This window comes from Rhinolophus sinicus, linkage group LG15, assembly GCF_036562045.2.
Source record: "Rhinolophus sinicus isolate RSC01 linkage group LG15, ASM3656204v1, whole genome shotgun sequence".
Taxonomy (NCBI): Eukaryota; Metazoa; Chordata; class Mammalia; order Chiroptera; family Rhinolophidae; genus Rhinolophus; species Rhinolophus sinicus.
Genome location: NC_133764.1, coordinates 142,964 through 154,716, shown reverse-complemented (window position 1 = coordinate 154,716; position 11,753 = coordinate 142,964). Strand labels below are relative to the sequence as shown.

The 11,753-nt window shown below is 37.9% G+C and overlaps 1 long non-coding RNA gene across 2 annotated transcripts; it reads right to left on the bottom strand.

Annotated features, from left to right (window-relative positions):
* Positions 1-848: 848 nt before the first annotated feature.
* On the bottom strand, positions 849-9,658 carry LOC109439781 (uncharacterized). 2 transcript variants are annotated; one of them, XR_012492232.1, is made up of 5 exons: positions 9,206-9,658; positions 7,746-7,818; positions 4,654-4,724; positions 3,359-3,496; positions 849-1,940 (listed from the first exon to the last, which is right to left on the bottom strand). It is a non-coding gene; the product is annotated as an uncharacterized LOC109439781 (long non-coding RNA). The 2 variants fall into 2 exon arrangements; XR_012492231.1 differs by lacking the exon at positions 9,206-9,658 and having other exon boundaries at positions 850-1,940; positions 7,746-7,999.
* Positions 9,659-11,753: the final 2,095 nt, after the last annotated feature.

Here is an 11,753-nt window from a genome sequence, read left to right as displayed (position 1 = left end):
GAGGTCTGCTCCAAACTGAGACCTGACCATGCTGGTACCCTGCTGAGATGCCCTTGGGAGATTGATCCCCATCTCCTACCAGCTTACGCATTCATGCCCACCGCACCCGTGTCATTTCCAGTCACCTTGCAGTGTTGTCCCTGTCACACTGCGTGTATGTCTTTCCTTGCTACCCTTCTCATGCTGTCTGCCCACTTCCATTCCCTTCCTCTGTTCCTGGCTTCTATCCTTTTGTTCTTTGAGGCTCAGCTCAGCTGAAACCTCCTCCAGCCATTCTTCAGATTGGGTTGGGTGCCCCATCCCTGTGTGTCTATAATAACATTAGCAGGCTTTGATTGCTGTGCTTACAACCTTGCACCCATGGGGCTTTGTTCTGTTTGTTTGTTTTGATCTTTTTTCTTTCTATTCTGTAAGCGACTTAGGGAGAAATCACGTATTGAGATTCTCACCCCCATCTCTACCCCAGCTTTATAGCTACAGAGCATAGAACAGTGGCTCTCTCATTGAAATCAATCAATAAATGCTTCTTAATTATCAAATGTGTGTGTGTGTGAGGGAAAGGGACAGCATCTACACTTCAGTTCATGTGGGAAATCTAGAATTAACTCTACGTAATCCACTTAATTGAACCTTTATCTCTAAAAATTCTGTTTGCATAGGAGCATTTCCATTTATCTGCTTCACAATGGTATTACAATGTGGTAACAAAGATGAAAATTATTATTGCAGCAGTATAGGACTAAATCATTCATATCAATATGTATCTAATAACAATTTATACCTTAAAATTTCATAGTCAACACAATGTCTTGACTCAAAGTAAAGCACCTCACAGGTCTAAGTTTTATTGGCTGGATACAATGTATGCTTTTAAGCTGTTAGCACAAATGCATTTGTAATCTATATATTTTTAATATTCAGATAGATTCAACACTTAGCCATCATCAAATATTTGAACATTGAATTTTCTTTCGGGAAATTTGAAAACTATTTTTCTGGATACTTACTTCTCTTTCTGATTCATCGTTTTCATACTGGCATATTCTTCCTTCCAAGTGAATCAATGTGTCGACTAACTCCTTATGTCTCTCTTTCGCAATAGGATCTTGTTTTTCACATTCAGCTTGAAGCACTTTTCTGCCCTCCTGAAGCTGCTCTTCAACACTCATTCCTGAGTTTTCATTATTGTCACTTTTGTTGAACGCATCATCCAGTTGCCGTCGAAGAAGCATATTTCCACTTTGTAAGTCAAAACCTTTCTCCTTTAAGGATTCCGACTTTCCAATATATGTGTTCACGTTTCCGTGTTCCCTCTGATACACGGGTTCAATTTCCTCCTCTTGACACTGAGTTTGGTTTAGGTCTTTCAGTACAGGTTCAAAAACCAATGTCCTGTCTCTGACAGCATATCTTGTGTGAGGGAGCTCAGTGTCTAAGCTATTGAATTTACTTCCAGCTTTAGCAAGTTGTTGAGAAAGAATCGCCTTCTTTTCTTTTCGGTTACACATAGCAAACCCGCTTTTGTCCAATAAGGGCAAGCATTCATCTCTTAATCCCTGGAAAGCATTTTGTAGGTGTCTTATTAATTGCTTACTAAGCTTATAATGATGGGTGGATTCCGCTTCTGTTTTCAGTCTTTCTTTGCTTTGTCTTTCATTCTCCAGCTGAGAGTTCAGCATTGTATTCTCAGCTGTTGGGACATTAAGCTGTCTGTTACATTCAAATACTGTTTTTGTTAGTGTTTCGTCATTCAGTTTTCTCGTCTTTTGAAGACAGTCATTCTTTTCTTTTACGTTTGCAGTGTCCTCAAAGTACTTTTTTTCCATTTCCTGATTCTGAGTTTTCAGTGTGTCCCTTTGCAGTCTTCCTATGGCGATTTCATCCCCCAACATCTGATTTTTAGGCAACAGGTCTTTTTCTTTTTCATAACTCTCAGAAACCTAAGTAAAACAAAGGAGACTTGTAGCTAGCATTCAATGAAATGACATATCATGATATCCTCTGAAATTAAAGAAGAACCTAAATGTTTATATAATGAAAAGGTTGCAGTAAGTGGATATCCCATTGGAAAAATACAACGATGAATCCAAACCTCCAACTTTATACAAGAATAAATTCCAAAAAGTTAAAAACAAAATTAATATAAGATGCTGAATCCATGAAATGGAAAAAGAGAATTTTAAAATCATAAGAGAACTTTAAGCGTCTCAGAACTGGAAAGGCAGCAAACCCAGAAGGCATGAAATAAAAGATTAAGAAGTCTGACTACACTTTAAAATAGAGGTTATCGTCTGAATATACACCTCTCCCACAGTAAGAGTATTCACTCTGCATACATTTGGACTGATTACATTTCCTACAACTTTATTCCCAAGAATACTGAAAAGATATTCTACATTTCTAATACTTTCAGAGTCACTTATAAGATTAAGTCTACTAATCACTGATACATCTAGGCATTGCGCTAAGCACTTCTTTATACATCAATGAACTCGTTTCGTTATCACAATCTTGAACAGAGTGATTAAAAAGATGAGCAAGGTCAGGATTTTCCGCAGGACTTTGGGCTCCGCAATAGTGTGCTTGCTGCTCTTCTAGTGGAAATATGTAAATTCCAACGAAGCCTTAGATTTCAAAACACTCAGGGAAAATAAGCTCAAAATTATAGAGCTCTTCTTAGAAAGTAGTGAGATCATTTGCTGCTGCATAAGTGTTATTTCCTTTTCATAATGTTTAAAGGAGAAATAAATGTGAAACAGGGGCAAATACACTGACTTCTTTGAATAAAATCCTCACCAATAAATTATCACTAAGTATGTATCACGGCATCCAATTTCTTCAAAAGTTCCTAGTCTGAAGTAGGACTCTACTGGGAGCAAGTTGTTACTTTCTCAAAAGTAGGAGAACGGGATCTAAAAGACGGTCCCTGACCTGGCTATGCCTCTACTCCTTACAATCAGTGGAAGTGAAAACTAACCTCTCTGCTAATACAGCAAGGGGATGAAATCACTGCCTCACACTGAAACTTCCGTTATCAGTAGCAATAGTTTTGAGATTGTAGAAAGCTCATCGATCCCTGTAAAAAGCATTGAAAGCCTCCCCTTTAGATGAGACATTGGGAACGTCACTACTTGACTGTTGGACATAAAAGGACTTCAGTCAAGAATATCATTTATTGCAATGGACCAAAAATGTCACTCCCCCTAAAATACTCTCACACACACACACACACTCTCTCTCTCTCTCTCTCTCTCTCTCTTAAAATCCTCTACAATTCCCATACGTACAACATTGGTTTTTAAAATATGTACATACACGAATACACACACACATGTTTGAAAAGGACTAAAGAAAATACCTCAGAATTCATTTTCTGAAGGTTTATTTCTGTCTCCTTTTGTTGTTGAAGGCAATTGGTCAGAACTGCATCATGTAATATTCTCTTGTCCTGTTCTCGGGAAAGTGGCCTCTGAGTGTCGTTTTCCTCTTGTATAACCTGGAGAATAGAATATGAACCGAGAAAAATTAGAATATAACTAAATTTAACTGTTAAGAATCTTAATCTACATTTACTTACTCCCAAATTATTGGACTGTAACTAGAAAGTGAAAAATAAGTTGCCTTAGTCTAAATTAGAAGAAAAACATGAACCCGCAAAACTAATTTTGTCACCGTTTGCACTGAACAATCGCTTATATGTTAAATCCACCCAAAAAATGAGATAGTAGATGATTTTTAATGTCACAGAGGCTTCCTCACTTAAAATAGTTCACCCCACCATATCTTAAATCGTGAGACCCCATAGTGAATTTAAGATTATTTTTTCAAGATTAATAACTGGAGAATAGGCAAACTTTAATTAGGAGCCCATATGATTAACATCAATCAGTAAGAGAAGCAAATTCCTAAATATTAATTCCAATTATACACTATGACAGTGTTACACATTGACATAGTTATCTGTTGCATCCAATTATAACTTACTCACTACCCACTAATAAGAGCAGATAAAACATTAAATCATATTTACTGATTTCCTACACTGAACTGAAAGAAATTAGAAAGTTATTGTTTGTGCCCTAACAACCAAAGGTCCCATCCTGGAAGGTGTGATTCTCTTAAAAAGCAGTTGAGTTGAGTGCATGACCCCATTCTCTCCCTGAATGTAGACTCAGAGTCCGTTACACAGAGGTCACAAGGAAGAATCCATCTCTAACCTTGACCTTAGTGACCAGCCATATGGAACTGCACATTTTGAACCCCTGAGAATCCTGACTCCTTTCGCGTGAGCCCGAATCAGTGGCCATCATTTTTACATGGTTCATAATTTCAACTGTCTCATCATGTGACTCAATATTTGATGTTACTTTCTTTATTACGTAAGGGAGTTATAAAAATTAAAGGCGCAGACAATATTCAGGACTTTATTATTTTTTTTGCCTCAATCCAAAGATAAACTTGAGCTATGAATATCTATAGATTCTAACAATATTTTAAGTTTTGTAACTAGTTCAAATGTTATAAATATCATTCAGTTATGACCTTTTGACTCTAAAAGGCTAGCATGTAAGGTAATTTCAACTGGACTGTATTATATTATAAAAGCACAGAAAACCATACTATACTAGAAATTTCAAAGTAAATTTCACATACATGCGTGTAGGTCTTTTCATTTCCATCAAGCCTCGCTTGCCCTTCCTCCGATGTCATTCCTAGGTGTTGTCCTGCTGACAAATCTACGTATTAGTTAAAACGAACTACTTAGAACAGTTTGATAAAAGCTATAATCTTTATAAATACAGAAAATAACATCTTATCAATTGAGAGTTCAAATTAAGCGTAATCTTTTCCTGAATATTTACTTAAGAAATACTTCTAATTAGCTAACACTTCAACAAACCATTTGGGAAATATGAGATGTCACAAACTGAAAGGCATACAAACATGTCAAAAATTCATCCACAAATTCATTCATTGAACATCGATGGAAGAACAATCAGAAACAAAAGACAGTTTAGAAATGCAGGACAAACATATCGAGTTGCACTCTATACTCTGCTCTCTACCTGGTAATGGTATCTTTTGAACAACACCCTAAGATTCAACTGCAACGTCATTCATTGTTTCCAAAATGACTGTTACTTCTGATGCATTTATCAGTGTACACCCTTCCTTATAGCTGAAATGTTTTCCTCTCCTATTCTGAAAATTTCTTTTCACCTTTGAGGATTCAGCACTGGGGTTTAAGGAAGAAGAGAGAGAAGAGGAGACAGACTGCGGACACAGCTGAGAAGGAAGTGCTATAGATTTAATTCTCGACGATTCCCATCACTGCTGGGAAAGTCAATTCTAAAATATATAAAGCCATAGAAAATCCAAGAAATATTTGATTGTTGGTTTCGGAAGGTGCTTTTTCATTTACAATAAATAGTTTTAACTGATACCTGTGAATTCAGAATATAAAACTAAAGCTAAGAAACTATGTTTTGTTTCACTAGGCAATCTTTAGATCTTTATGAAGTTTTCCCATCTGGTCCCAATGTGGTACATATAATCCTGCTGCCCACTCCCCAGTGTACGGTAAATACTAGTCTAAAGGAAACCACGCTTTCACCTCATTCTTTTTCTTATTCCCATATGTTGCTGTGGTTCAGGAAGAACGCCAATGTCTTGCTAAAAGTCATTTTGCTTTGTTGTAAGTTGCATAAACAGAGTAAACATAAAGTAGGTTTTGCCACAAAGTGACTGTTGGAAAGTCAGAACTATGATGAAGCTACATAGAGGTGGGCTGGGGTTGAACACTTTCTGTTCCTTTATTTCCTTCTTTGCTTTCTCTGTTTTCTGGTAGCGGTGATTCACACAAGTCATGGAGCCTATTATTACCTAACAGAAACACACCTACAATCTGAGTCTAGTTTGTCTATTACGGTCATCTGTCCAAACTCTGTGGATGCTGACATAGGTTTGCTCATTGAGTGTGTGGCAAATGGCCTTTTATCACCAACTTTCTAATCCCCGGATCTTTGACAAGTTCCATGATTAGAGGTCAAAGAAGTAGAATCCCCGTCTGAATTCTGGGATTAACTTTTCATTTATTAGGATGTAAAAATAACACAAAGTTGACTATGTTGTAAAACTTCTTTTTTCAGAGAAACAGTCACACGTCCTCCTTTTCCCCCAATACACTATTCCTTCAGAGTACATTTTATTTTAGGTGTCCTATACTTGCCATTGACACAGGTAAGTTTAATTAACTATCATCAGGCAGCAATTTCTATTATATAATGTGTTTCCAATTAAAAATTACCTACTTAATAGATGGTGCAGGGTATGATTTTTTTTTGTTATGATCCAAAGTTACGTGTAACCACTTATCTTTAGTTTAAATATGCATGACAAACGTGGGTTTACAAAAACTTTTAATGAATGGTACGACTTCAAATAAGAAACTACTTATTATAAGAAAATGGTATTTTCTAAATGCTCCAATATCTTCAGAATTCATTTTTTTAAGCCTTAGATAAACAGATATTCATGTGACAAATTACAGTCTTGGGTGACCTTATTGTTTCCAAGGAAAAATAGGATCAAACTAGGTCCACATGAGCTCCAAAGAGTACAGGGCACCATGAGACAGAAAACGAATATATGACAAAACTATTTTCCTTTTGTTTTTTAAACAATATTCTCAGCTTAAAACTTTTTAAGACAAGTGAAAGAAAAACACAATTGTAGAAGTGAAGCTTTAAAGCCTGTTTTATCATTTCACGTCCAGGAAGCCCGTACATCATTTCAAACGGTGGTTTCCAATGTCATGTAAGAATCCCTGAAGTCCCAAGATCTGTAAGTCGTGGGGCCCGAAAAGGTCACAACTATTTTCACAGAAAGACTAAATGTCATTTGCCATTGTCACTCTCATTCTCTTCTAAGTGTGCAGTAGAGTTCTCCACGGCCGTGATATCACAGCTCTGATGGTAACATCATAGGTCTGATGGTGACTGGGTCTTAGCTCTAATGGTTCATGGAATGCATGCCTGTGTGAGCTCGTATTTTACATTGTTCAGTTTTTATTTCTAATACTGTAACTATCTACGGAGACTACCGACTTAAAAATATTCTTTGGAATTCTCAATAATTTTTAATAGCATAAAAGCATCCCAAGGCACAAAAGCTTCAGAATTCCTGTTTTCAAAGATTGTGTCTACCAAATATTCATTACGATTAATTACTTCTCCCATTTTTAATAATCAAAGACACCATAAGCGCGCGTACACACACACCCGGTGTCTGCTCAGCAGAACATCTGGTTGTCTTAAGACCATCAGTGTTACAACACTAAGAGGAAGTAAATTTAAAACACAATTGACATGGTAGCAACTGAGGCTTACTCTGGGTAAAGGTCAAAATTCAAAGAACCATTTTCAAACCCTGGAAATATCTTCCAGTGTGATAATTAACCTCTGAGAACCCCTATTAAGTACAGGGGTTCCAAACTGGGACATTTAGGATATCGAACCAAGAGGAGAAACATCTGAATTAAAGTCACATTTTTAAAATCTTGTTTTCTTATTCCTGTCGATGTCTTTTTTTTCAAACATCAATACCAACAGTGACATCATGTTGCTTATGTGAAATCCTTCCATTAAATTGTAACAAAAGAAAGGAATTCTGAATAGAAGACTGCGAGCATGCCAAATGTCCTTGCGTACTCCTTCCCAAAATTAAACTGGTATTGCAAAGTGCACCTGGTCTGAAGGGTTGCACATCGTCCATTCCTACACCTTCGTGAGGACCAGGATTTTCCACTTCAATTCTCGTCTGAAAGGGTTAGGAAACAGGACGATTAGTAACTAATGGACACTTCATACAATTTCTAGTTAATAATTCAGGATAAAAATATTAGTGTTATCACCACCAAGAAAAGGACTTTTTGAAAAATTGGTATTTAAGCAAATATTAGGTTGGTGCAAATGTAATTGCAGTTTTGCAATGTTTTTAACCTTTTAAACCACAATTACTTTCGCACTGACCTAATATTTTGATAAGTGTACTTGATATAACTGTTAAATATTTCAATGACAGATTTGTTTTTTAGTGTTAAAACAAGATACTTGCTTGACATGGTAAGAAACGTTGGTGTATATCCTGTTGAGTCTAAACAGAACATTTTAGAACCTACTTCATCTAAGTCAACAAGAGCTTGGAAAAACCGAACTGTTATTTGACAACAATATTGATAGAAAAAATGATTGAACAAAGTGGCAAAGTGATAAGAAAAACTTTTCATTAAATTACGTTTCAATAAATAATAGGAAAAATGTTACATATAGTTATGCAACATTTCAAAAAAGTATAAGAATTTCTAATCAGGAAAAAATAAGAACATTTATTTATTATAATCATCTAAAATGTACCAGACACTTACTATGCACATTTTATTTCTTTCCCACAAAAAACAACAAATATAAAAATGGTTTGATGATGGTTACCCCACTCCTGCTTGGTGGCCATTCCAAGATATTAGAATAAAATGATGGACAGATGCGATCCATTGTTGTCTCTGTCCAGCAGGTTTTGCTCCTAGATCTTCACACGACTGGCTCCTTCTCATGCTTCACTTGGCAGTTTTTGTCACACTCAGAAAGATCTTTCCTGACCACCGAAATTCCACTCCCACTCCTATTCCAAGTACAACTATGCCCCCCCGCCCCGCATGACAATATTCTCTAACCCAGCATTCTCCACGCTCTTTAAATGAAGCACTTATAGTGACTTATAATGGACTGTTGTTCACTTGATTTCCTGCGCCTATAACTACAGGTGAACCCCTCAATTTCTCCATTCAGTGTCTAAATGGCCAGCACATAGTTGGTATCCAACTAGAAATTTACTCAAGGTGAAAACATTGAGCTGGCACCAACAAACCTCAAGTACCAAAACACTACACATCTATGGGGTATCGCCAATCACAGTCTCCTGAAACTTAACATCCCCCAGATTAGAAATCCACATGCCCCTTCTAACTTTTCCACTCTGCTCTTGACACTACCGCCATTTGATTGTCCTACATGTTTACAAAAAGTGTCCCCGATATCTAGTAAGTCAGTACATCCCACTGTGATCATTGTGTTTTACATTCTATAGCTCCCTTTACAGTTTTAAAAGTGTTTTCACATTCGTTACCACATTTGTGCATTCCACATACCTGAAAGGTAGTCATTAGTACCATTATGACGAATGAGGTCACTGACATCCGACAGGTTCAAAAGAAGTTTCCCCAAGATCCCATAGCTAGTAAGGGACCCATCCAGAATTCTAGTCTGTTCTGATCGTCAAACACAGTGTACCAGTAGGCAGCAGTTGCCTATATCAGAAGATCACACTTTTCTTATATCTTTCCACAGCTGTCACCTCACATTAGCTCATCATTACATTGTACTTCTATTACTACAAGGACGGTTGCCATCAAGTTACTCAATGCATGATACTTTAAGTGAACAAGACAGTTGTTAGTATTAAAGCAGCGCTCAGCCGAATTGTTGTTAGTATAATCCAACGTATTATTAGTATTCACCATGCTCTTCCTTCCCAGCAAAAGTTCCTTGCAGATCTCTTTGACAATACTAATTAATAATACTTTGATGTCCCAGGCATTATCTTTTCAAGTTACAAGTTACAAGCAAACCCTAAAATCCAAATTCTTTCTTTCTGAGTCTCATTAGGACATTTACACATCCACAAAACCCACAAGATCATGCATTTGGGCACAGTTCGAGCTGGAATAATTCTTTAGCTTTTAGGGAAACTTAACTTCAGAACCCAAACTGATTCCTTATGACTTGGAAACCTTTGTGTTTTATACTATAGTACACTGACTGCCTGAAGAGAAACTTGCAAGTTAGCAGAATTGTACTACGCTGTCTCATTATATTACACATAGCCAGTTTAATAATTACAGGCGAAACCATACAAATTGGTGTGTATGGGGAAATGTAGGGGTGAGAAAGTAAAGTCAAAGCATACCTTTTTCGTTTTCACATCACAGAATGGTGATATTTCAAATAATAACGATAATAATAAGAATAGTGAAAGACAGTACCTCAGAATGCCAAGGTGATTCTTCATCTTCCTCTTGTCCTAATCCTAATGATGACTTTCTAACTATAAAATGTAGTCACAGGTACATTAATGTGAACATATATTACTATGCATTTTGAATACACATTCAGTCATGAATATTTCCATAAAAGTAATAGCAGAAAAGAATTTCAGGGGGTTGAAGCATTTGCAAGAAGAAGCAGTTGTTAGTAGTGGGGACACTTTTGAAAAAAAGATAGAAAAAAAATGCTTAAAAGAAATAAATATCACATTTGGACCTACACATGTTAGATTTGTTTATAGCAGCACTTACGCTAGAAAGAATTCATAGACAGTCACTAAATTACCACTCATATTATTCTGCTGTGCTCCATCAGCACAAGTCAAATTACCATTGCTTGTTTGCTCTTGTGGAGCACTTTCAATAAGATCCACACCATTTTCTCCTTTTCCAGTTGCCGGTTTGGTTGCTTCTTTCTATTAAAAAAAAAGAAGGAAAAAGAAAAAACAACCCAACTTCAGAAAACACCATATTCGTTTACTCGTTCACTCACTCACTCAGTCCATCCATCGACAAGACAAAAGACTCTACTGTAGCCATCAAATCATAGGCACAGCCCCAGGGGAAGCTGGAAATATAAATGAGACTTTCTGTCCTACACGCTAGTACGAGTAGAGATGACATAACACATGAAAAAATAAGAGCAGAAAAGTACCGCTCTCCACTTCAACAGCCCACATGAGTCAGGTATCGTAAGGGCACAAGAGACAACAGTCAGTTGCACCAGGGAAGCTCAGCAGATGCGGCAAAGATAGGGCTGCATCTTGACAGTTATGCAAGGTGCTGAGGGAAGGCGTGACGGGGATTCCAGAAGGGCAGCGAGCAAAAGCCTGAGGATGAAAGAACATATTGCAAGTGAGGCCGCAAAGGAATGGGGTAAGCCTGGAACACTGAGAACGGGATGGAGCTACCACTGCAGTTTCAGAACCAAATCAAAGAAGGCACGTGTCATGCTAGCCTATGAATTTTACCCTCACGTAGTGGGGAGTCACTCAGTAAGCAGAGGTGTTGCATCGTCACTATTCTGTTTTAAGACAGTCACTCAGGCTGCACTTTATGATATTGAGGACCTCCGTTTCTTTCTGGTATCCTATCCATCATCCTGTCTTGCGTCTGGCGTAGGCGCTTCTCGGTGCCTCAAACTCACAAAGGCAGCTACCAAGAGTAGGTCACATTGTAGCTTCTACGGGGTGGCTCCGGGTTGGGCACAAGCAGCAGCTGACCTGGGCCTGCCCACAGCCCCTCCCAAGAGGCCCCAAATCCAACACACCTGGTGATCAGCTTCAGCAACACCAGAACAACACCCAATTAGCTCCACAAATGACACGCCCAAGCCATGGACTGAGCAGACACCGGAGCCCTGCTACAGCCGATCCCACTCTGCGAGGTCAGCCCACATACATCAGCTCATGTACTGTAGTCACAGCCAGTCGTCCTGAGGGTCGATTCCACACACTGATGTGCCAAGAGCAATCAAGGCTCAAGTACAACAGGGGGCACACACCACCCACACAAGCTTCTGGAGCACCTGGCTAAGGTGACCAGACTGTACCACTGGTCCCCACACAACACCTGTTATATGAGCCAATGCTGC